Source organism: Oncorhynchus keta, chromosome 7 (genome assembly GCF_023373465.1).
Source record: "Oncorhynchus keta strain PuntledgeMale-10-30-2019 chromosome 7, Oket_V2, whole genome shotgun sequence".
NCBI classification, from domain to species: Eukaryota; Metazoa; Chordata; class Actinopteri; order Salmoniformes; family Salmonidae; genus Oncorhynchus; species Oncorhynchus keta.
The window spans coordinates 4,824,436-4,852,358 of record NC_068427.1 but is presented as its reverse complement, the minus strand read 5'-3'; the positions used below and the strand labels follow the sequence as shown (position 1 = coordinate 4,852,358).

The 27,923-nt window shown below is 41.1% G+C and overlaps 1 long non-coding RNA gene across 1 annotated transcript; it reads right to left on the bottom strand.

The window, feature by feature from the left end:
• Nucleotides 1-286: 286 nt before the first annotated feature.
• Nucleotides 287-27,870, bottom strand: LOC127931050 (uncharacterized). Its single transcript, XR_008139662.1, has 2 exons — nt 27,658-27,870; nt 287-4,053 (listed from the first exon to the last, which is right to left on the bottom strand). It is a non-coding gene; the product is annotated as an uncharacterized LOC127931050 (long non-coding RNA).
• Nucleotides 27,871-27,923: the final 53 nt, after the last annotated feature.

The window sequence follows — 27,923 nt, the reverse complement described above, 5'->3', positions numbered from 1 at the left end:
GAAAAATGTTTATCCTCGTTTGTCAAACTCAGCTCAGGATATTTTAGGTTCCTTGTGAAATAACTGGCTGATGAGCTGATCAGAAATGTCACTACTGTTAAATAAAGATGTTGAAATATCATAGTACCGTGAAGGATCAGAATAGTGTTTACAGCAAAACAGACCATATCTAGCTATGAGTTATTATATGCAGTTTCAATGAAGGCATTTCCGAGGACACTTTACTGCATTTTCAAAGCAAGAGGCAAACAACAGTCAGGAATATGAAATGCACGTCACAGAATAATATGGTCTGCCACAGTCAACTCTTTATTGATTTATATTTGGTCTCTGTAACAAGTTATTTTCTACAACTAATGTGGTAATTCTAGTGGCTTTTTTTTCTCATATGCCTGACATTAGGGCTTGGTCCAAATATTACACAAATGCTTTCAGTACATTTAAAAAAAATAAAGTTAATCCATTTTTGACATGCCTCTCATCCTTGTAAATATCATGTGGAAAATGAATAGTTTGCTGTTTGTCTTCAAGTGTTCAAAACTCTAGAACATTCTATAACTCTGAATTCCACTCTTCTTCAATAGTCATTGTAAGTGCAACTTTTTGCAATGTGTTAGACCTACATTTCTTAGAAAATAAACAAAAATAAAAGATATAAAGTGCCTTCGGAAAGTATTCAGACCCCTTGACTTTTTCAACATTTTGTTAGGTTACCACCTTACTCGAAAATTGATTTTTTTAAATTAAATCCTCAGCATTTTACACACAATACCCCATAATGAGAAATCAAAAACAGGTTTTTAGACATATTTGAACATGTATTTGAATAAATAAACAAAAATACCTTATTTACATAAGTATTCAGACCCTTTGCTATAAGACTCAGAATTGAGCTCAGGTGCATCCTGTTTCCATTGATCATCCTTGAGATGTTTCAACAACTTGATGTGGAGTCCACCTGTGGTACATTCAATTGATTGGACATGATTTGGAAAGGCACACAACTGTCAATATAAGGTCCCACAGTTGATAGCGCATGTCAGAGCAAAAACAAAGCCATATGAGGTCGAAGGAATTGTCTTTAGAGCCTTGAGACAGGATTGTGTCAAGGCACAAACCTGGGGAAGGGTACCAAAAAATATCTCCGGTATTGTAGGTCAACAAGAACGTAGTGGCCTCAATTATTTGTAAATGGAAGAAGTTTGACAGAGCGGTAGAGTGGAGATGGAAGAACCTTCCAGAAGGACAACCATCTCTGCAGCACTCCACCAATCCGGCCTTCATGGTAGAGTGGAAAGACGGAAGCCACTCCTTAGTAAAAGGCACATGACAGCCCGCTTGGAGATTGCCAAAAGGCAACTAAAGACTCTCAGACCATGAGAAACAAGATTATCTGGTCTAATGAAACCAAGATTAAACTCTTTGGACTGAATGCCAAGGGTCATGTATGGAGGAAACCTGGCACCATCCCTACAGTGAATCATTTTGGTGGGAGCATCATGTTTTTTAGTTGCAGGGACTGGGAGACTAGTCAGGATTGTGGCAAAGATGAATGGAGCAAAGTACAGAGAGATCCTTGATGAAAACCTGCTCCAGAGCACTCAGGACCTCCGACTGGGACGAAGGTTTGTCTTCCAACAGGACAACGACCCTACACACACAGCCAAGCCAATTGATGTCTTGAGATGTTGCTTCAATATAGCCACATAATTTTCCTACCTCGTGATGCCATCTATTTTGTGAAGTGCACCAGTCCCTCCTGCAGCAAAGCACCCCCACAACATGATGCTTCTACCCCCATGCTTCACTGTTGGGATGGTGTTCTTTGACTTGCAAACCTCCCCCTTTTTCCTCCAAACATAACTATGGTCATTATGGCCAAGCAGTTATATTTTCATTTCATCAGACGAGAGGACATTTCTCCAAAAAGTACGATCTTTGTCATCATCTGCAGTTGCAAACTGAAGTCTGGCTTTTTTATGGCGGTTTTGGAGCAATGGCTTCTTCCTTGCTGAGTGGCCTTTCAGGTTATGTCGATATAGAACTCGTTTTACTATGGATATAGAAACGTTTGTACCTGTTTCCTCCAGCATCTTGACAAGGTCCTTTGCTGTTGTTCTGGGATTGATTTGCACTTTTCGCACCAAAGTACCTTCATCTCTAGGAGACAGAACATGTCTCCTTCCTGACCGGTATGACGGCTGCATGGTCCCATGGTGATTATACTTGCATGCTATTTTTTGTACAGATGAACGTGGTACTTTCAGTCATTTTGAAATTGCTCCCAAGGATGAACCAGACTTGTAGAGGTCTACAATTCCTTTTCTGAGGTCTGGCTAATTTCTTTTGATTTTCCCATGATGTCAAGCAAAGAGGCACTGAGTTTGAAGGTAGGTCTTGAAATACATCCACAGGTACACCTCCAATTGACTCAAATTATGTCAATTAGCCTATCAGAAGCTTCTAAAGTCATGACATAATTTTCTGGAGTTTCCAAGCTGTTCAAAGGCACAGTCAACTTAGTGTATGTAAACTTCTGACCCACTGGAATTGTGATACATTGACTTATAAGTGAAATAATCTGTCTGTAAGTAGTCCTAACCGACTTGACAAAACTATAGTTTGTTAACAAGAAATTTGTGGAGTGGTTGAAAAACAAGTTTTAATGACACCACCCAAAGTGTATGTACATTTCCGACTTCAACGGTATACACCAGTCAAAAGTTTGGACATGCCTACTCATTCAAGGGTTTTTCTTTATGTTTACTATTTTCTACATTGTAGAAGGATAGTGCAGACATCAAAACTACATATGGAATCATTTAATAGTGAAAAAAAGTGTTAAACAAATCAAAGTATATTTATATGTAAGATTCTACAAATAGCCACCCTTTGCCTTGATTACAGCTTTGTACACGCTTGGCATTCTCTCAACCAGCTTCATGAGGTAGTCACCTGGAATGCATTCCAAAAAACAGGTTTACCTTGTTACAAATGAATTTGTGGAATTTATTTCCTTCTTATTAATGTGTTTGAGCCAATCAGTTGTGTTGTGACAAGGTAGGGGTGGTATATAGAAGATAACCCTATTTGGTAAAAGACCAAGTCCATATTATGTCATTAACAGCTCAAATAAGCAAGCAGTCCATCGTCACTTGAAGACATGAAGGTCAGTCAAAAACCACCAAGCGCTATGATGAAACTAGCTCTCATGAGGACTGCCACTGGAAAGGAAGACCCAGAGTTATTTCTGCTGCAGAGGATAAATGCATTAGAGTTTACCAGCCTCAGAAATTGCAGCCCAAATAAATGCTTCACAGTGTTACAGTAACAGTAACAGACACATCTCAACATCAACTGTTCAGAGAAAACTGCGTGAATCAGGCCTTCATGGTTGAATGGCTGCCAAGAAACCACTACTAAAGGACACCAATAATAAGAAGAGACTTGCTTGGGCCAAGAAACATTAGACCGGTAGAAATCTGTCCTTTGGTCTGATGAGTCCAAATTTGAGATTTTGTTCCAACCGCCGTGTCTTTGTGAGACGCAGAGTAGGTGAACAGACGATCTCCGCATGTGTGGTTCCCTTCGTGAAGCATGGAGGAGGAGGTGTGATGCTGTGGGGTTCTTTGTTGGTGACACTGTATGTGATTTATTTAGAATTCAAGGCATACTTAACCAGCATGGGTATCACTGCATTTTGCAGTTATATGCCATCCCATCTGATTTGCGCATAGTTGGGCTAACATTTGTTTTTCAACAGGACCATGACCCAACACACCTCCAGGCTGTGTAAGGGCTATTTGACCAAGAAGAAGAGTGATGGAGTGCTGCATCAGATGTCCTGGCCTCCACAATCTCCCGACCTCAACCCAATTGAGATGCTTTGGGATGAGTTGGACCACGGAGTGAAGGAAAATCAGCCAACAAGTGCTCAGCATATGTGGGAACTTCTTCAAGACTGTGGAAAAGCATTCCAGGTGAAGCTGGTTGAGAGAATGCCAAGAGTCTGCAAAGCTGTCATCAAGGCAAAGCGTGGCTACTTTGAAGAATCTGAAATATAAAAAAAGATTTTTGATTTGTTTAACAGTTTTTTGGTTACGATGTTATTCCATATGTGTTATTACATCGTTAGATGTCTTAACTAATATTCTACCATGTAGAAAATAGTACAAATAAAGATAAGGTGTATCCAAACGTTTGACTGGTACTGTATGTATTGTAAATATACCCAAATGCAGGGATGAACTAACCATATGGTAGTTCCTACGAATGCCAGATGGGCTGCTCCTTTTTTTAGCCAAGTGTACCTGTCTAAATGGTTTTGTTTCGTTTTGTTTTATGCAGAATGACCATTACTTGGCTATAATAATGGGGGCTTCAAGGGAAACAATGGGCCTATTGTGGTTGCCCCGAAATGGGCAGTGTGTTAGAAATACCCAGGCTTATTTCTGGCCCTAGTTTTTCCCAAATGTCCAGCGTTAGGATTCTCTGTACTCTACTCTGTGTTTTCAGGGCACCAATAGAAAATTCAGATATGAGTGTGTAACTCAAAGACATTTGTATAGATCATGCATTAATCTCAATAGGAGATTATGTGAACACTTTTCATAGAAGAAGTATAATTGAATAAAGAAAACCCCCTTTTGGTAAAGGTACCTATGACTTTGAACTGAAAGTAGCACCGTGTTCTCTCTTCGTGGTGAACTTATACCTCCCAAATGTTCATCAAATTTGGAACAACATCTGCAAGACCTCAAGCTGTTTGTCCCTCGGTGCTGGACGTTACTAGTTACCACAGCCGCAAAGTTAAAACTATGGAAGAACCCCACCTATTTCTGCTATTTATATTCTTAAAATCTGATTTGAAACATAACCATAACCTCAACCCTGATCTCAACAACACTGCTAACTTTATGCCTAACCCTAACCTTAATCTAAGGAGGATTTTTGAATTTTTAAGATGTAAATTATTTTGACTTTTGTCGCTGTGGTAACTAGTGACAACCCACTGAGCTGGCCTGTGCTGAACCCATTGTGTCTTTCTTAATTCCTTGACTTCTCTACTTCGTTTCACCAATCTAAACGAAATGACCAGGCGAAAGCCAGCCTAGTGATGAGCTTCCACCATATTGTTTTCACCTGTATAGTCTTTTCTAATCAGTGCCGATGAAGGTGAGGAGGAAAGCTGCATTCTCTGATTGTGTCCCAAATAATCTTTCCTTCTCTCCTTGGTTTTAAGCAGGGAGTTTCCGTACACCAGTGATTCCCTTTCAAATCCATGAAGGGAAGTGAACAAATTCACACTTCTTGAGAGTGGAAATATTATTGTGACTCTGGCTTCTCCAGTACTCTCCATTGACCTTTTCTCCTGTCTCCAGAGTGCCTTCACCTCCGGGGCAGTGTGATCGACATGCCCTCAGTGAAGCAGGCTCAGAGCATCGCAATGCTGGCTGCAGCTGTCGCAGGGAAGTGAGACGCTCAGGAGGAAGAGTTGGGAGGAGGAAACGATAGAAAAGTGACATGAGAGGAGAGAGAAACAAGAAAAGAGGCAGTGAAAAGTGGCACTTTTCTGTATACCCTGGAATAAGCGAGAGGAGAGGGGAAATACAGGACACGCCAAACTCTCTGACTAGCCAAATTGATCAGCTTTATCATTTCATGAACTTCCCACGTTATGTCTGGTGTATAAAGTCACTTGAAGTCCAGGTTTTATTGATGTTGATTTGTCTGTTAAATTGATTATTGTTGATTAATGAAATGCATTTGAATAGTTGAGGATATTCTTTTACCCTTTTCATAATACTGACCGTGCTGAGCTTGTACTTTACTGCGCATGCACCACAGTTGCTGGAACCAGGCTGCAAAGAGCCATTTGAGAACAAATATTCAAGCCCGAGCACAGTACGGTTTGGGTTTGCACAATGATGTGAAAATGCCATTTAAGAACTGCAGTTGTTTCCATGGTAATAGAGCATCCAGAGTTACGCTAAGGGTGCAGGCACTTTTTTTGTCAGTGTGTGTGCGTGTTTGGGCATGGGCATATCGGTGTGCTTGCGTGCATGCCTGTGTGTGTTTTGTGTGTGTGTGCCCATGCCCCCTGCCTCTTCTGGGTCATGAAGGACGCTCACCCACATCCAGGGTCCAGGCAGCTAGAGGAAAGGCTAAGCATACACAACAAGATGCTGATGTTCCTCCATGCAGGCTGAGCACTGTGTGCACACACACGTGCACACAATGTCTCTCTCTCTCTCTCTCTCTCTCTCTCTCTCTCTCTCTCTCTCTCTCTCTCTCTCTCTCACACACACACAAACACACACACACATACACTATTTCTCTCTCACACACACACACACACACACACAGACACACACACTAACAGACAAACACACACACACACGCGCACACAATGTCTCTCTCTCTCTCTCAAACACACACAAACTATTTCTCTCTCTCACACACACGCACACACACACTAACAGACACACACACACACATACGCACACAGCCCCAGGCTTCAGCGCTCAGACCCCAAGCTCTGCCAGATCAAAGCTCTCTTTGCTAAAGAGACTCAATTCATTTAGTTAAAGCAAAAATCTGAGATTTTGTTTCAGTCCTGTCAGTAAAGCAGGGGTCTTTGTGTGTGGACTGAGAGCCAGTGTTCTCCTTGAAGGGCCATATGAATACAATTGAACTGGGCATCAGGCCCTCGCTGACCTCCGCACCAGAGAGGCATACAAACACAGATGCAAATACGTACTAACATACACAAAACGGATATAAACCATTTCCAATATTTCTCTGTTTTTGCTTCTCTCCTTCCAGGGTACTTTTCTAACGGCTGCTCTCTCCATCTACCAGTCTCCTTCAACAAAAAACTAACAATCACAAACCAGAAGGAACAGTCAACTTGTCCAAAAACAAATAACGCTTCAATGGTACTCTATCATGTGTTAGTGAAGTGGTGTGAGTTTAAAGTCAGAAACGGTTAATACTGATGTTGTTTCAGCAGGTCAGGACCAGGGCTTTGTCTCTCTGGCTTCATTCCAAATGGTACCGTGTCCCCTATGTAGTGCACTACTGTCGATCTAGGCCCATAGGGCTCAGTTCAAAAGTAGTACACTACATAGGGAATAGGACGTCATTTGGGACACAAGCTGACTGACTGTGTGGACTGAGGGATAATTGGGGAGGTGTTGAATTGTTAATGGTGCCATCAGTGGCCATGGTAATGAAAGGGCAGTACAGTGTGTGTGTGTGTGTGTGTGTGTGTGTGTGTGTGTGTGTGTGTGTGTGTGTGTGTGTGTGTGTGTGTGTGTGTGTGTGTGTGTGTGTGTGTGTGTGTGTGTGTGTGTGTGTGTGTGTGTGTGTGTGTGTGTGTGTGTGTGTGTGTGTGTGTGTGTGTGTGTGTGTGTGTGTTGTTAGATCTATTGTGTCTGCAGCAGGCTCTCAGGTCTGTGCAAGGCCAAAGCCAGACAAAAAGATCGAAGCCACCACGGTGCCCAGCCAAAGACCCCAACAAAAAGCCATCTCCTTGGCATTTGGCCACGTATATCCCCATCTCCCTTGCTCTCTCTCTCTCTCTCTCTCTGTGTGTCTCTCTCTCCCTCCTTCCCACGTATTTTAACTTTCGCTCTCATTTCGTTTTGATTTTGTCATGGTGTTCTATTTGTTTTCGCCTCAATCTCATTTTCTACCTGCTATTGAGACGCTAGGATTGGGTGACAGGAGCGTCTGGAGTTGACTTCTGCTTATCCCACAAGCGGGCTCAGGGAACTTCCTCTGAATAGTGTGCGTGTGTGTGTTTGGGAGGCTTGAAAGTGAATCTGCTAGTGTAGTTTAGGGGGACCCGAGTGTGAAGGTGTGTGTCTTAAAAGCAGACCTGCATGTGTTCAAATAGTTAAATAATTGTTATTTCTTAAGAAGGAATAGTGCAAATTGCAGGCTGTTCAGGAGGCTTGAAATGACGGGATTTATATGTGTTTCAGAGCCTCAAATACGAAATGGAAAATCACTCATTATCATGGTTCTGTGTGTTTAGAAACTTGAGTTGTTTAGAAGAGTGTTGACAATACAGTAAACATATTGGACATGTTCAAGGTATGCATTGATTATTGGGATGCCCTGAAGCAGTGGGAAAGACCGACAGTGACCTTTCCAATGGCTCTGGGTGTGCCCACATTTACACTGTATTATAAAAGTGTCAGCATCCCCAGGCATGTGCCCGCATGATTAAAACCCTATTGGAAAAAACCCATCAATTCTCTTTATACAGTAGCAGGCTGTGTGGTCTGTACCAGAGCCCCATGCTAACCTGTCTGTGCCCTGTGTCTGTACCCAGGAAAGGCTCACTCTGGTGGGGCTACTCTCCACCTCTGTCACCGCTTCAAACAGGTACTCTCCTAGCACAACATCGTCATATCAAATCACATTGTACTCGTATGCAAAATAGGCCTACTTCTCGTGTCTACTACATATGCACCTTTGACCTTGTTGCAGACATTTGGACCCCAGGTGCAGGTCAAGGTGGAGATCCACCTGAAACTGTTGCCATATTATGAGATGGACAGTTTAGTTTCTGTCTGAATACAATAACGTCGTACACTTCAAACAGAACGGATTCAAGGCTTAACTATAGTGAAATTGAGTGTGACTCGGTTTAATTCCAGGAATCAACACAACCCTTAATCAGGTCAGGAATATCAGCCTGCTGACCTGTTGTAAAGTTTAGGCAACCAAATCAATGACACCTTCAGGGTTACCTTGCTCTCTCCATGTTATCTGGCCTATACTTAAACTGTGTCCTACTGTTAACTACCGGTTGTTATTTAGTTGTCCATTGACATTTTGTTTCCTTTTATTTCATGTATTTTTTTTATTTTTTTTTAAATAATATCTGTTTTTCCTGACCTATTCAAGAGGAAGTTAACTCAATGTGCATAGGTTCTCAGTACTCACTTTATAATATTGAGGGGTGGGAGGTACAGTATGTCTGGGAATGGGACTTGTAATTGATTTAAGTGACACATCTTTGTAGATTCCCCTGAATGCCTCTCCATCACTCCCGTGTATCTATCCAGTCTAATTCTCCAAGACATGTCTATTATGGAATTGGCATAATCTTCTCAGCCAGCGCATTGACAGATTTATTTAAATACATTTTGCTAGTATTCCCAGAGAGAGAGTAAATTACAATTAACACGATTATAACCTCAACAAAATGGAGACAATGGAGACAGGAATTTATTAGGCTGGGAGCACTGTTTTCATAGCCCCAGTTATGTGTTGGTCGAGATTGCTTTCATAAATTATGATCGTGCGACACAGCAGAGAACATGCACGTATGCAAAACAGTGTCAGAGGAAAATTAAAACGAAATGTTTTACATATTTTTCCATTAATATCGATGCGACCCGGGTGGAGAAGACGGTTTTATTCGCTTAATTTCCCGCCCGGGGATGCCCAAATAACGAGTTCATTGTTTTAGTAGTCTGCTAATGACAATATGTGACAAACTAATTTCAACAAAAGATTATTCCCACGCAATAAAACGACTCGTTAAGGTTGTAGGCGCTGGAGTCTTTGCCCACACAGTTTGACAATTACAATGATTTTGAGGCATTTGTAACATGATGATTATGAGTTGATGATACAGTGTTCCATTTAATGTGATTTAACTCGTTAACTCTTCAATTAGACTATATTGAGATTTCCTTAGGCTACATATAGCCCAATTTGCTGCAGGCTTGGATTTTTCAGTACTAACTCGTTTAGATACTAAGAAGTCTCTTGAGAAGACTATACCCATGTCTCTTTCATTTTTATCTGTAGGTAGTGAGGAGAGGTACTGTTCTCCTTTGACAATATTTTTGATGAGATTTTTTTTTGAGAACGTTTTATGAAGTATTTCCATTTGGAAACAAGTATTTGAACAACATGGTAATGTTTTCGTTTTGTCCTTTTATTTGTATTTTTATGAATGAATAACTAGTCATAATGTATATGTTTATTTTCATTAATCTTTTTAAATTGATGAACAATGAAGCCTAATTGACTTTGAATGTTTTATTAATTAACACTCTTTATTCAAAATGTTTGTAATGGGCTTGTGGGTGTGAGGGCAAGTCACAGTGGTGAAGTACATTTCTTTGATTCATGTGCATTATTTTCATGAAAGGGCCCGTGTGAGACAAGATAGGATTTAAAATAATCCACCCATTGCTGAAACATATACATAAAAATGAAATTGGTGTTTGATTTTGAGAGAGAGAAAAAACGAATGAGCTACTATGCTCCTTCAGCGTAAAAATGTTTGATAGTAGCTTATAGATCTATATAAATTATTATTATTTAATAGAAAATAGGTTATCGTCTTCCAAATGAACACAATTTCATACATTGGCCTATAGGCTATAATTTATGTTTGTTTCGTTTGTTCATGATTGTAATAGGCCCGTTTACAAATAGCTTCTCACTAGAACCGCTTGAATTGTAAGATCTCCATTGCAAAGTGTATTTAAGCCTACATAATATAAAATATGGTGTCAATCTGCAGTAGTCTCTTTAGTGTTTTGGCACATGTGGTCCATCACTAACTTCATTTGGAGAGGCCTATTGTTTGTGGGAAGACAGACAGACAGACGGAGAGAGGCGGCGCAATCATCCGCGGACAAAATGCTCCAAAAGTGACTGCACGGTCTGCATTGTCTATTTCATAGGCTGCCAAATAATAATTTATACCCAATAGACCATAACGAAAATGATCAGATGTTGGATTTTTTTATGTTTATCCTAATAATTGTATAATTGATAGCCTGTGTGTGTCTGTCTGTCTGTCTTTCTGTCTGTCTGACTGTTACGGTGAAAGCTAATTCCCCCTTCAATGGACTGCGACTTGTGAAGTTCGTATGACTAAGACAGCCAGTCCGCTCTCTCTGCGCCCCGGCCCCCGGGTGCTCTGGGCTCCGACTCCCCTGACTCCGCTCTCCAACTAGCACAGATCAAAGGACGGCCCGGCCCCGACGGAGCCCACTAAAACCCTGCCGCTTTGTCTGCTGTTGCTAGGAGGCTAGTAAACTGAGCCAGGGTGTCGGGGCCAATGGTAATGAGAGTCATTACAGTGTGACAAAGTCCCTCCAACTTTTGTTTTTATACGTTGGGGCTCGGTGTAGGCGCGGTTATATTGCTTGTCAGATCTGGAGGCCCTTTCATGGAACGCTCAATAACTTTGGAGGCGGAAAGTGTTATTTGTTTAGTGACGCTACTTCCGGACATATCCCAAGGGACCTTTAAAACATGACGAAATGTCAAAATATGTCTAACCAACTTCACCTATAACTGGTTCGCTTTCTGTATTGTTCAAGTGATTAATTTTGGTCTGCATTTTATTTCAGGTTGTATTCCTCACAAGAGAATAAAAAGTGCCTTAACTTGAACATGAATTACATGTATGTTTAAGATGTCTAAAGATGTCTAAATGAACTACACGAATTGATTGGCCTAATGTTGAAATAGCCTAATAATAAACTGATCGTTGTGTTTCATTTGTAACATTCTGGTTGTACAATTGAATTACACAACTGACAAGTCAAATGTGCGTTTCTCAAAGCTTCTGTATTGCTCCCAGCATAGCATGCGTTCATTTGTATGAAGCTGCTTCAGTTTATTCAATTCTGCAAAGTGACACAGTTTGCATCATTTGTGATGCATTTGATTTTCTGCAGATAGGTCCAGCCAGCTATATTAGACATGGTAGCTGCATCACTCGGACTTTCTAATCTAAGGTATGCCATTAAGATGAAGTTGCCTCTAGACACAGATCGAAGATACTTGAACAGTGCATGCGTCATCAGTTCAGTCTCAATATGGTTGCTTTAAAGCTGTTGTTGTTAGCCGTGCTGTTTCACCCTGCACAAATGTGATGGGTCGCATCCAGACACAACAAGCCAATAGAACGTGTACATATGCCTATCTTCCATGGACACCACCCCTAACGCTTTCCAAGATGAGATGATAGGGATAGGGACTGGAGGAACTGTGCCCTAATCCTGTGCCTTCTCTGTAGGTGCAACATGGCGACAGTATCTGCTGATAAACAGCAATATTTGTACCAATACAAAATGGTCCAAGGCAAAGTATTATTATTTTTTTAAATGACACTACTTTAAAATATATATTCTTAAAATCTTGCAAAATATAGGCCTACTTTGTAGGCCTATAGTTGTATTAAGATGTGGATAAATGTGTATTTATTATTTATTGATGTACTATAAACCCATTAGATGCCTTTGCTTGCGTGATGGACGGACGGGCACGAGGAGAGGTGAGCCTAATCCCCCGCGTGTCCATTGCACAATAGGCATCGTGTTGACTGAAAAAGCAGATTACGTCACTTATTAAAACGCCAGGTTAAAAGCCAACACTCCATTTGTACAAGCACCGGTCAGTATCTCCTCCAACTAAGTTATTCTGACATGATAATGAGAATGGTGCAAGAGGGCCTTTTTTGTCTGTGAGTCTGTCTGTATGTCTGTCTATCCCCCTGACTACCTGTCTATCCCCCTGGCTGGCTTGATATCCAATCCAGGATGACTTTTCAAGAGGGCCTAAAATATGTCATTATGATGCTGCAATAACGTAGATGGAAAACTTGTGCACGGGCCTCCTCTTGCCCCATCTGAAGAGGATGCGTCAATAGTGTATGAAAGGGTATAAATATGATATCATTTTTTATAGACATTCTCACACACACACACACACACACACACACACACACACACACACACACACACACACACACACACACACACACACACACACACACACACACACACACACACACACACACACACACACACACACACACACACACACACACACCAGTGCGCGCCTTAGGAACAGGTGGAGGCCGGGCACGCGACATGGGCACCTGTGCATTCAGCTGCGCGCACCTTGTCATTACCGCCGCCGCATGACCACAGACAGCGAGACGCTCGGCCAACAATCACATTCCAACTCTTCTTCCGTTCCCCGGGTTGAGCTTATGTTCTCAGTTCTAGCTCATTTCCACTCGCTGTCGTTTCAGTTAGCACTCATCAGTATTTGGGCTACAGACAGACAGAGAAACCGATAGACAAACAGGGTGTTTTTAGAGAGTGAGATCTAGAGCAAAGGATGTCATCATCCCTATTTTCTTGATCCCTGCCATCGTGGTATTCATGTTTGTCCTACACGTCAATGTTAACTAAACCGTTAATGAGTTTCGACTGTATAAACTGTAAAGTGTGACTGGACTGATTTGAGGCACGCCTTGCATTGTCCCATGGACAATATGTCTGGAAAAGTTATTCTTAAATCTACCGCATCCATAGATATTAAGATCATTCATGTAGTCTATTTCAAGTTTGCAAGTTATTTATTAGCACCTGATGACCGAGAATAGAGGCTATAGGTCTTAAGTTATGGGAGTGCTGACGTCACACACTTACAGAAAATGAAACTGGGGACTCCACTTAGCAACAGTGATAACTTGTTGTCCTTGTGAAGAATGATTTTCTGAATGAAATATAATATAGGCTATATTTTTTAACTGTTTGGGGACTGATTTCATACGAATCATCAACTGTTTTTATCAGTTACCTATAAAATAACATGGAGGCAAAGATTTCACCAACTTTTTGCTGTTGTTTTGCCTCCATAATTCAAGTAGCTGATTGGTGAGATGCATTGCTTTTTTCTAGGTCTAGTCGGAAAAAAGTCATACAAAGTTGTAGGTCTCACACAATGCATAACACACACGTTTATAAATACATCAATTGTTATGGAACAATTTCCATAATATAGGCTTAAAACGATGTTGTTGTTTTGTACATGATTAATTGGCCTTACATGTCATTGTTTATAATTGTTTATTGTTTATTGTGCCTGTCTGGGTGAACCTAGTCATATCAGCCTCTTCACACTTACTACATAAAAATACCTTCGACTACAAATATTATTCAAATGTAAACGTGTGTATATGCTACGCTTCGACCTCTACCTCTGGAGGAAGCGCGTGACACTGGCCCGACCATTTCCTCCCTTGAAGCAGGGAGGTGTGAACAGAATTGTCTCATTGAGCCAACACTCCTACAGTATAAATGGTAATAGCAAATCACTGTTTTTAAAATAGCTGACATAAACTAACATGGCTGAGCTTGTTGTAGGTCATTGCATCGGTAATTAAAAAGATAAACATACAGTATGTCATCAGTATTGTTTTGATTGATTAATTCTAGTCAATCATTTTTAAAGGATTAAAAAGGCCTAGCCACCCGAAGTGTGAATATAAACCAAATTTGATCAGGTTCACATTTTCTCAGAACACAAATAAATGGGGCTGTTTGAGGCTATAAATAAATAGCTTAGGCTATAAAAACATGATGTTACGTTTCCCCTGGCCCAGATCGGTATAGGCTTCTTTAAGCTACCTGCAGCTGTGGTTCTTATGAGTAGGCTACAGTTGATCAGACTGAAGCACAGACTAATTGTGCACGTTGACAAATCATGAGGCATTTTATTGTAGTATTTTTGTATTGGTAGGTATGAGCATCCATATAAAACAGCTCGTCGTGAATTCACTTATACCACTTTTTCAAATGCTATTTGCTTTTAACACACGCAATTATTTGCATGATGTTGATAGAAAATGAAGCCTGCTTTGTTGTAATGTTTTAAGGTAGGCCTACTGAACTTTTGTGTTCATATGAGAGAGGGTTAATCGTTCACTCTTTTTATAGGCTAACGTTAGGCTACTTGGTGAAGACCATGTTGTTATAGCAACTCTGTGCTTTTGTCTTGAAGCTCAAATATAATGAGTGTAGCAAACAGACGAGAAAATAAACCCTTTCATTGTCTTCGCATACATGTTTGTGAATTGTTGAGTTATTCAATAGTGTTATATATTTTAGAAGAAAAGTTTGGAGAATAATTTGTGGTTACTGGCTAGTGGTTACTGTGATATTTACGCTCAATTTGAGATGCGGACCAAGACTGTCGAGTTGCCATCCACAACGAAAGGTATGGCATGGATTTCATGTGAATTGAAAAGTAGAATTATGTTTCGCTACACCGCTCCTGACCCTCCTTCATATCTCGGGAAATACAGTAGACCGTACTTCAGAGTTCGGTCTGACATCATGTATGGTAATCCAATTAAACACGGTAACCCATCAAGTACAAGCGTACTTTCTTTATGTGAAAGCGGGAGTAGAGGACTCTTATCTTAAACGGGACCTAGGTCTATAGACCCTCAGCTTCAAAAGCTTCACATTATCCATGGACAAAAGTTTTCAGTTGTGAGCCTATATGAGAAAATTGTAAGGTTACCTGCCATTGCTAATTTTTGATTGGCAATATCAACATAGGCCTGGATGTATCGTGAAGAACACGAATCATTTTCTCAATCCTTCAACGCAGAAATATGACCCAATAATGAATCCCTGGAGTATAACCAATAACCTAAATCCTAAATCTAAAAAAAGCCTACCGTTTGAAATCGCAACCCTTCTTGTATATGTCCATTTATGACTTCCAAAAGTCAATTGTAAACGAAAAAGAATGTGTTAAATGTTTCCTTACATGCCATATTAGTGCACCTGGCAACATATTTCAAGTAGCCTATTTGGAATTTGCTCAATTGTCAGTTTTTTTTTGTTTGCAATTAAATTGTTCTCAGTGTCGATATAGAACTTACACTCTAGTTGAAATGACACAATTCATACCATTATTAATTTCCCGAGAAATCCACCATAGACGTTGTTCTATTTATAGCTGCGGTCGTCCTGCTTATTGTGCGTTTCCGTTCAGGTGTAACCTCTGTTGTATAGGGTTATGGCAGCTTACTGATGACGCCGCTCTACTGAGTGATGGATAATTGATGGGGACAGCATCAACAATTTAGCTCCTGTATTTTAATACATGTTAAGTAATTAGATAACGGTGGTAGGCTATCTTTACAGTCAACCTGCTAACAGTAGCCTACAGTTGTCTGTGTGAGAAGGTTTTCTGTTATAGAACGTCAAATGGGGAATCCATTGCACGGGCAGTGCAATGCACCTATTGGGGTTAATTAATGAATCAATTACTTCGCCATTTAATATAGCGAAACTTATTAAAATTGTTTTATTGCAACATTATTCTTTTGTAACTTATTACGACGTTTGAAATGTTGTCTATAGTTGTGAAAATGACTTTATATTGTCCCATGTTTCTTTGGAACTAACTTCCAAAGAGATATTTTGTTGCAGATAAGCCATTTACTTGGTGACAGTGATTGACAATTGATTATGGGTCAATATTGCATCGGAATACATTCGGAGAGAATGTGTGAAGAACGAGTTTAGCCTATAATGTGATAACCAACAGCGCAGTGAACTTTTCACAACATCACTAGGTTATATTGTGTGTATAGTATGCAGAAATGACAGGTAAGGCCTAACTGACATTAATGCGCTCTCTATGGAGCAGTCTCCGGAGAGAACTAAGGTAAATGGGGATACAGTTAATGAAGCTCCACTTGCCCTCTGAGTCGCCGGCACAGTATGCAGCGTCGAAGTTTGGATCAAACTTGGATCAAACTCAGTTCCCATTTTTCTGTTGTATATTGTACGTTGTAAACCGAATTGGGCAGGGATTATGGGTATATTGGTTTGGTTAGACCTTGGGCGAATGTATTTTATATAGGCCTACACAAACTACTATTTTGGGGGCTTGTAATAATTAGGCGTTTAGTTCAAAACTCACGGCTATACTTTCATGAACTTATTTCATCCGTGGAGTACTTTCACCACAGTAAAAATTAGAGCTGTCAGAGCTGTCAATTTCGTTTAGTGTTGTAGTAAAATTATTATTACTAATTTACTCTACCTCACTGTAGGCTATATCACATAGGCTAATAATAATGTAAACAGCATGCTTAATGTATATTCTCTCTCAGTTGTGTCTTGTTTTGGAGTTTATAGAACGTTTTTGTTTACTTTTGCCTCACTCATTGACCACCACACTATAGGCAACTGACATCCGGTCGTCTGATACGAGAGCATGCTCATATTATCCTCATTATTATTTCCATCATGACTGTTTCGAATCTGAGCTGTCACGGACTGCCAGTGTCCGGTTGGGAGTGGTAGACGCTCAGGTGTGGAGACGCCTCCGCCTCTCCCCACCTCTCTGCACAGCTCACTGCTCCACGATCTGGTATAATGAGGGTTCCTGTGGGGCCCTCCCGGGTAAGGAGGTGGCGTAACCCGCTCCGACACCTCCACTTGCCGGCTCCCCAGGGCCACGCCTGCCGCAGCCCTTTCACCGGGAGTTCACGTCCAGCGTGCAAGTTTTGACAACGATAATGATGCGCGCGGTGAGGCCGAAAGGGGGAGGGGGTCTGTTGTATATGTGAATGTTTGAGATGAGGACGAATGTTTGAGAGGAATGTAGGGAAATTACGGAATTGTTAGAGTTCTTCAGCGACCCCCTCGATATCAGGACCAATTTGCAAGGAGTAGCCTATGCTATAGTCTATGGGCCTGGATGCAGCTAAGCCCCGAGGAATTATTCCCAAAGCCACAAATCTTACGTTGCCTAACCACTTAACTAATTACGGTGCAATTGGTCACATGTCAAATGTGGGAGAAGGCTACTCAAGGCAAGGGTGCAAGTCCTACATTCTGGATGACAGTACCAGGGGCACTGATCACCCCTTATAACTATCATGGCGTGACCTCACACATCTCTATACAGGTGCCATTAGCTTAATGAACATGCTTAACAGATCCCTCCTGTCTGTGTAAATATGATTGAATGCTTTCTCTAAGTGAGAATGCACATATCTTTAAAAAAAACAAAAACAACATACATTTGACTTATAAAGATGAAGTTGGACTGTCTGGTTGAGGATGTGCTCTGCCTGCTAAGATGTCTTGCTCCTAAGATGGATCTATGGTGTTAGTTGGAGAGATGTGCTGTCATTTACCATTGCTAGTGTCAAGGAAGGGACAAAAGGTGCCTGTCCCCAATGGGGGTGGCCTAATTACACTATTAGTCTTCTGATGGGGACAGTCCACTCCTAAGTGTCCTGAGGGACCGACTGAGACACAACATTAGGGCCATCATCAGCTTGATAGGATGTCAAGGAGGACTGGACCCTGATGGGTGAACTAGTTTATTGCTATTCATTTGTTAGATGAGGTTGAATTTAGGGTTTGTTCGATGAGGTTGAATTTAGGGTTTCTAAAGGGGGAGACCTTTTCAAAACAGAGAGAAGTATGTTTCTCAGCCTTTCTGTTGCTGTAGTGAGGGCACATTGCTCTACCATATTATAAACTACCATAATATGTCACATCTCTTCTAACATACCCAGTGCCTTTCGGCCATTTAATGATATTGGTTAATAACCCATGATGGATTTTTATGCTCTCGCCTTTGTTTGTCATAATTGTGTCAGTATTTCCTTAAAATCCTTGGGAGAGTCTATTGACGCACCTGTGCATCAATCCAATAAACATAACACACAAGCTAGAGATATCTGATATATGTTGCATGAGCTGCATCTAAGGTGGCAGATCTACAGTGCTGTTTGTCAGACCAGGAGGCACCTCGGAAATGGGTCTTCTCGCAAAAACATCTGTAGTGTCTGAACGTGGAGTCCTCTGAAGTCGGTAGCACTGATGTGCCAACTTCTGTCTGTAGCATCTGAACCGTTTGGGCCCCAAACTAATATGCTCTATGACCCCTACAAGTGTCACAGGACTTATCTGAAGGTAACCCATACAAGTTCATGGAAAAAATTGACGTCATTTTGCGGTAAACCAAAAATAAGGGGTCAAATATGTCCCAAATAAATATGTATCTATTTCCTGCGCTTTCTTAAATCTCCACTTCAAAACCATATTCCTTATGATTTATTATTTGACTGTCTTTTTCTTTTGCCAATTATGAATGCGTTATTCAATGCCTTTCCATGGGCTATAGTAGTAAACGCCAAATTCAATATTTTATCACATCATTTTTTACAATATTTGTTTTATACTTAAAAGGGTTCCAAAAATTGTAAATCAAATTGCTTAATGATCCTTTGTTTGACCATCTTAAAGCGATGACATTGTGAAACAGGGCTCCCTTGCAAGAGAGACTTGGTCTCAATGGGACTTCTCTGTATAAATAAACATGACATAAAATAAAATAAAATAAAATACAGAAATAGCACAGTAAACCCATTCAGGAGCCAGCCATGGATGTGACTGAGAGAAAGGCAGAGCTATAGCGAGAATGTTACATGGGGTGATCGCTGAGAAGGAGATGGGTGAATTCAGTCCATCATCCAGTCTCGGGGCCAGAGAACAGAAGACTACAATAGATACATTCTGTAAGATACCAATTCTTGGCGAAACCCAAGAATTAGACACTTGATGTGACCCATTCCGCTGTTGAAGTCACATGATCCGCTGTTGAAAACATGTTTATCACACCTGACTACCTCTAGGTCATTTGTAAATCCTCAAGTGGGCATCGTTGGCCTTCTGAGGGACCGTCGTTGGCCAACGACAACCCATAGGTAGCACAGTTGACCATGTACTGGCTTAGTCCACCACATCAAAGTGTACCAAGAAACTATTATGATGTTCATTCATCTCTGATGACTCTTAGCCTAACATTGGCCTATCTGGAGCAAGCCCCCGAAAGCCAAAGCCAGCATATCTCTTAGTATAGCCTAGTCCAGTTCAGTATGGGACACACAGGCCTTTTTAAATCTCTCAGCCTCTCTCTTCTGCCTATTTTCTTACCTATCCCAGTTCTGTTGCATACACCATATCAGTTATTACAGCCTATACAGCATCATATCTGTAATAGTCTATCCCATGTAAGTTGGAGAGAGAGTGACTGTTGCTAGTGATGTTTCGGATCCCGTCCTGGTCTACAGCTTGGAGCCAGGGGGAGGTCTCTCCACCTCCACTCTGCATGGCCCCGGTGACGCAATTAGGCCCTGACTCGCGCCAGGGACTCTTCACTGCTAGCTTATGGGCTTATCGCACCCGGATTAGAGCCCCATTGAAGACATGGGGGTTTGGGGTTATTTGGGGACCACGCTTGGCAAACAGGCCCACAATGAGCGACAGAGGAGGGAAACAATGTGGGAGTCAGTCAGACCCCCCCGCCTCCGGACGTGGAGTGCCCCTGCTTGAACGCAAGCTCATTAGAGCTGGTCGGATTTAGCCATTGTTAGGTTTTTGGTTGTTTCTGTCTGTCTGGCTCTGTCTTGTTCGGCCTCTGCTTTTATTTCTCTCACTATCTCTCTCTCTCCCCCCTCTCTTTCTCTCTCTGCATACGCCACCCTCAATTTCCCTCTCTCTCTAATCCTTTTCTTTATCTCTCTATCTATTTTGTGCCACTCATACCTTTTGTGCCATCCTCTCTCTATCTTCCTTTCTTTCTCTGCCTGGTTGTGCCTCTCCCCTCCCTCTCCCTCTGTTTTTTTTTATCCTGGCCTCCTTGTTTGCCAGAGAGATGTTCCTGCTCTCCTCAACTCCTCTCCAGCTGTGAGAGAATGATTTTCTCCACTCTCGACGTTGACCTTATCCGCAACGAGAGGGGAAGCATTCAGGGCCCCGGCCTCTGATGTGTGGACTGTGATAGTTCTACAGAAATCTGGTGGAGATCCCTATCTGTGCCCACGGTGGAAGGAGTGGCGGCAGGGGAAAAAGAGGGATGAGAATGGAGGGAGAGAGATAAGGCGTATCCGAGAAGTGACGTTGAAATGTTTTGACCCATCCACAAGGTGTGTCATTAAGATACAGATTTGGAGAAAGCAAAAAAAGATAAAGATTTGAAATTGGGCGGCGGGGAATTGTGATGGGATCAATTTAAAGGTTAAGAAATACATTTGGAGATTGATTTTGTTGGAGTCTAATGTACAGTGAACAGAGGCACAGATCTGGGGAGGGGGTACCAAAACATTTCTGCAGCATTGAAAGGTCTCCAAGAACACAGTGGCCTCTGTCATTCTTAAATGGAAGTCTGGAACCACCAATACTCTTCCAAACTGAGAATCTTCCAGAAGGACAACCATCTCTGTAGCACTCAACCAATCAGGCCTTTATGGTAGAGTGGCCAGACGGAAGCCACTCCTTAGTAAAAGGCACATGCCAACCCAGTTGGAGTTTGCCGAAAGGCACATAAAGACTCTCAGATCAGACCATGGTCTGATGAAATCAAGATTCAATTGTTTGGCATGAATTCCAAGCTTCACGTCTGGAAGAAACCTGACACCATCCCTACGGTGAAGCATGGTGGTGGCAGCATAATGCTGGGTGGATGTTTTTCAGTGGCAGGGACTTAGAGACTAGTCAGGTTTGAGGGAAAGATGAAGGGAGCAAAGTACAGAGAGATCCTTGATGAAACCCTGTTCCAAGGGTGCTCAGGACCTAAGACTGGGTTGAAGGTTAGCCTACTTGGTAAATATTTTCTTCTTCTTGAACTGCACAATTGGTTAAGGGCTTGTAAGTAAGCATTTCACGGAAAAGTCTACACTTGTTGTATTCGGTGCATGTGGAAAATAATGTTTGATTTGAAGGTTCTCCTTCTGACAGAACAATGACCCTAAGCACACAGCCAAGACAACACAGGAGTGGCTTCAATGTCTCTGAATGTCCTTGAGTGGCCCAGCCAGGAACCTGACTTGAACCTGATCAAACATCTCTGGAGAGACCTGAAAATAGCTGTGCGGCGACGCTCCCCATCCAACCTGACAGAGCTTGAGAGGATCTGTAGAGAAGAATGGGAGAAAGTCCCCAAATACAGGTGTGCAAGCTTGTAGCATCAGGACCAGGAAGACATGAGGTTGTAATCGCTGTCAAATGGGCTTAAACAAAGTACTGACTGTATTTAAAGACATGGATGACTTGTATGCTGTGTGATAACATGCACAAATTAATGAGTGATTGATTGACATACTGTATATTGAAGTAGGCCTTTATGCCAATAAGTAAGTTATGCTATAACAACTACAGTAAAAAATGAATTTTCGTTTTTCTTTGAATAGAAACACCATAAGGTTAATTAAATTAAGCTACATTTCTAAATAGCAATCCCATATAGTCTGTTCTCACAAAATATATACATTTTTAAGTCTTTAGTACAGCCAATATTAAAAACAGTCAAATGCATTTGTGAATAAAATCGCTTTAGCCGACATGTTGCAGTTTACTCATTGTTTAATTATTCAAGGCTCCCTTTGTAATTTAATCTTCTAGCTAAAATGCTTGATTGTATTTAAAGACATGGATGACTTGTACTGTATGCTTTTCCAATAGGTTATTTACGCTAAAACAGCTACAGTAAACAGGACCCATGTCCTTTCATAACTTAACTTCCAAAAGATGCCCTCTGGTGGTCAAACTAGCACTAACTAGCATTAATGCCAACAATGGCTGACACTTAAATAAAGTGCCTTAGAATTCTGCTGCAGCCTGCAAGCTGTGCTGCAGTACTATGCAACTTTTAAAGGAAGAATCAATGTATGTAAATGTGATATTTCAGTTTTTGTTTTGAATAAATTTGCTAAAAATTCTAAAAACCTATTGTTACTTAGTCATTATTGAGTATTGTGTGTCGATAGATGATGGGGAACAACGATTTAATACATTTTAAAATAAGGTTGTAAAATAACAAAATGTGGAAGAAGTCAAGGGGTCTGAATACTTTCCCAAATACACTGTATCTTTACACAATAATGTGTTTCAAAATAACTATTTGAAAATCAACTTTGAGTTCAAGATTTGCACAATTTGGTTGCATACTTTTTTTCTGGCAGTGGATGTTCAAATAGAAATGCAAACATATTGTTTGTTCGGATTGCCCCTTTAAACATTGATAGCTATAAAACCTATAAAACCAAAATAATAATTTCAGATTTTGCATTGCATGTGTGTGTGCCTATGTGTGCTACACTACTTTAAAAAGTCAGTGACAATACCTGTTGTGTTGTTTTGTCCAACTAGCTCTCACAGTCACACATCAGAATTAGATGTTTGTCAACCGTCAAATTTTCAAAGTTGTTGCAAACGTCAAGTTTAGGCATTTAGCTCTGAAATATTAAGGTTAGGTGTTAACTCTGAATGGTTAAGGTAAGGGTTAAAGTTTGGGATAGACTTTTAAAAAATCTCAGGAAGAACTTTCTATACCTGGATTCAAACTTGCAACCTTTGGAATCAGATGCTTACACCCATCCGCCATCCCCATCCACAATGTACTAGCAAACTGAAATCTACTTGAAGGTAACAGTGCTCACTGTTGCCTCTAGTGGCCGGTTTCCACGTTATCTCCCAACATCTTCAGACGTGGACATCGAATACTGACCTTCATCACCTGTGACCTGACTGGGTTTGTCGAAAAAGTATTTCAGAAAAAGTATTTCAGCAGATTTTCTGCATTTTCGTGTGTTTTTATGTGACTTAATTTAAAGGTGGTTTAATAAAAAAAATGTAGGCTACTGTTATATTATAAGTATTTCGGTGACAACCTGGTTGATTAACAATATTGGGTTGTTGACATGTTTTTTTATATAAATAAATGTGGAACACAGAAAAAGGGAGTGTTGAACACCATAGCCCAAAATGCAATTCTCCATTAACTTTCAAAAGATTGTTCCGAAGATTGCCAGACAAAAATGTATTTATCCATGAATGAAGTCACAGAAAGAATTGTATTTTCCTACAAATTAGGTCACACAAAAATGTCTGTATTTTCACACAAATTATGCCACACAAAAAAACAAACAAAAATGAACCAAATCTGTTGAAAAACTTTTTGTACATATTTGCATGAATTGACTGTGAGATTGTGTTGCAAACAACCTTTCTAGACTTTACCATTACCTTGTACCTACTAGGAAATGCCTACAGACCAACCCCATTGTCTCAGGTGTGGTTTTTATTTTCTTACCTTACCCTAACTCTAAACCAATCACATGTATTGCCTAAACTTAACCCAACCACTAACCCTAACCTCAACCAACTGGGATTACTTTCCTAAACTTAACCAATTTAAGCATCACGTTCATTTCTGCGCTTGAGGTAGACCTGCCCTCAGAACAAGATTGAATAAGGAAAACTCTGCTAAGCAACACCTTTCTGCAGGGTCTGCTCAAGGTAAACACGGCCCCAGTGCAACACGGTAACACCATCCAAGAAAAAAACGGCATCTCCTAAAACATTCCCTCCTCCCACGGGATACAACCCAGCCGCAACACAGTTCCACGTTCCCCTACCACCTGGCTAACTGCGTTTACAGGCTTTTAGAGAGGCCCCGTCACACACGAGGAGAGTCTAGTGATGTAGTACACTTACGTGCGCAGCTCGGGCCCTTTAAGTGTCTACCTTCTGGCCAGTGGGCTGTACGGCCAGGTAGCAGGCCCGGCTCATGTGGATGTCCATGGACGACCTTGCTACCCTCACCTACTGCCTTGGAGTGGCTCCCAGTCCCGGTGATGGGGCCTTTGGACCGGCACCAAGTCTCTACCCCCACAGATGTTACAGAGTGGCCAGATATTATGTCATGTTCTCTGGTATGGAGACAGGCAGGAGGAGAGTGATGCATCTGTTTGGTTTTGACTGGGGTGGATGAATGGGGTGGGAAGTAGCCATACAGGCAACCATACACACAACAATATGCAATGGTAATGGTGTTGTTAGCTGAATTATTTTGGGGCTTTCACACTGAATTGTTTTGGAGCAGTTTTTCTGAATGCTGGTGCTTTTACCCCCTTGGTTATGTCCGTTTGGTGCTCATTAAACTCCTGAGTGCACTAAACAACGTACCGTGGTTTGCTCAAAAGGGTGGTCATAACATGATTTGCTGCAGTTAAGAACGCAGTCCAGACCAAACACAGGAAAAGAACTCGAGTCGGGCAGTATTTTACTTGGTTGTTTGAAGCATCATATGTTGATATCACTGAACAAATGCTGTGAGTATTAGAGCACATTTATGAGTGCATCCAATGTAGATTAGGGGAGACATCTCAGCTGGAGCGGATATTGTGCTGTTTCCTCCCGTATATTTCCTCCTGTTTCCTCCAGTATTCCTCCACTATTTGAGTCAAGATGTAGAGTGATGGAGTGCTGGATCACCCAACCTCAACCCAATTGAGATGGTTTGGGATGAGTTGCACCACAGAGTGAATGAAAAGCAGCCAACAAGTGTTCAGCATTTGTGGGAACTCCTTCAAGACTGTTGGAAAAGCATTCCAGGTGAAGCTGGTTGAGAGAATGCCAAGAGTGTGCAAAGCTCTCATCAAGGCAAAGGGTGGTTACTTTAAAGAAACTGTAGCACAGTTGGTAGAGCATGGCGCTTGTAACACCAGGGTAGTGGGTTCGATTCCCGGGACCACCCATACGTAGAATGTATGCACACATGACTGTAAGTCGCTTTGGATAAAAGCGTCTGCTAAATGGCATATATTATTATAAATATGTTTTGATTTGTTTCACACTTTTTTGGTTACTAGATGATTCCATATGTGTTATTTCATAGTTTTGATGTCTTCACTATTATTCTGCAATGTAAAAAATAGTAAAAATAAAGAAAAACCCTTGAAACTTTTGACTGGTACTGTATACAAAATATTTATATATCTAACTTAATTAGATTAGAAATAACTAATAATAGTAATTAATAATTCATTACATTTATATATTGCTTTTCATAGAATATGTGGGCACTTCAGGAGCAAAAAACAAACAAGCAATAGCCTGACAGGTCAACCAATAGAAGCCAAGTCTTTGAAAGTGGCATCCTCCTAAAATGGAGAGGGTCAGTTCATGGCTTGAGTGGAGTGAGCTGATTAGAGGATGGTAAATGACGGTGATGGAGTCTGCTGCTGATCTTGTCGAGGGCAAGTCAGGGATCCAACCAGACTCTTAAAACATATTACCCTGGGGGGCTAGTTACCCCACGTTACCCTAACACATAATCGAACGCTGATTCCAACTATAGCTCAAAACTATGTGCGAAAACTCTGCTTCAAATGGCCTTGTAGAGTTTTCTATCCCCTTTTGCATTGAAGCAAGTCTTTCTTCTATGTAGGTGCGTTGTTTGTCACGTCGGCCCACTGTACATTTTATTATTTATAATAGGTCCACAAAGATTAAGCATAAAATGACAACAAGGGGAGAGTATCACTTTATCTTTAACAATTTGCAATAATTATTAAAAATATTGTGTAAGTTCTATCAGTTGAAAAAGCCTATTAATGGTATGGATACTTGGTTTGTCCTTTGCCTTTTAGAATATCTGGGGCGGCAGGTAGCCTAGTGGTTAGAGCGTTGGACTAACCGGAAGGTTTCAAGATCGAATCCCAGAGCTGACAAGGTAAACATCTGTCGTTCTGCCCCTGAACAAGGCAGCTAACCCAGCTAATCCTAGGCCTTCATTGAAAATAAGAATTTGTTCCTAACTGATTTGCATGTATTCATACTTGACAAGCAATGGACTAATGGATAGGCCTAGTACTGAATCGATTTCTGTTAATCAGAATAGCCGCACGTAGATCATCAAACAAATTCAGGTGATTCTCTTGAGATTAATAATTCAAAGGCAATACATACAACGTTGTTGTTTAGACATATACATGGCTATTTCATTGAAAATTCAGTTGATCATTTTTGTTAAAAGATTGTTTTGTGGATGTAGCCCAAAGCCTATAAACATCCGTAATATGTGGGATATGTATTATATAACCCTAAGAAATGTATATTTCTATCCAACTATTTCACTTTTTATCATACTTTAATGAAAAATAACACTTTTTCTGAATAATAAACTGTCACAAGAGAAGTTTTCAAAGTAGATATTTCGTTGACATGGTGACTTTAGTCGACTTAATGTTGGCATTGCCCCCTCGACGGTTTTACAAAATATACAAAATATGCTACTTTTGAAGTTATCAGGCATGCCTCACAACTGAAAACACGTATGGCGCAAAACCGTGTTACCAGAATGAACTTTACACCCTTTTCGAGTAGGCTACTTTTGAATTAATCTTCTGAATACCAGGTTGAGAGAGGTTTTGGTGCACCGTGAAAACAAGGTGAGTTAAAGGCAAACAAAAAATAACTTGTATGACACGAACGATTCCCGCTGGGTTTTCCTCTCTGAAGGTGTAACAAAAATCAAGCTTTTCACAGCTAATAACAAATACATGATGATGTGCTCACTAAGTAATTTATTTAATGAAGTTCCTATGAAACTATTAAAACCGGTTATAGGTCAGGCGAGTGCCCCCCTGGCGTGCCCATTGTCGGATGTTTAACTCTACCACTCCTTTCGGAAAGACATCGGGGCTAATAGGTGAAACCACAGCTGCTTGAGTGAGGGTCGAGAGGAGAGGGTAGTCCTCCTTTTAGGCGTCTAAACCATGAACAGCCACTCACCCAATCCCTAATCTAACCGGACAACACATTTCTCCAACTTTCCCCAAATATGCATGCCTGAGTTCAAGCGAAAATCCACCACGTCCGTTCTATGACGTTTCCCTACCGGGACAGAACGTTTTGAGCCTTTCACTCTCTCGAAGTCGATAGTTCAGTTTTAATATTTTCGTTCTAGACAATTAGGCGGGTACATACTCACTGTGCGCTGAGCAGAAAAAAATGCCTATGTCTGTCTCGATAAGTTTTCTGTTCCAGCCAGGGATACATCTTTGGCGGGTCGGAGGGTAGAAGCTGACCGGGTGAAGTAGCATCTACAACTGCGACTGGATTCTACTGTTTTCTCATGTATTCCTGTAATTTAAGATACTACCCAGGTAGAGTGCTAGAAAGAGTTTGGCAAAATGCCTAGATAATGAACATGTGCCCAGTTTTCTGGGTCTTGCCTGCGTAGCACGCTGAAGAGGG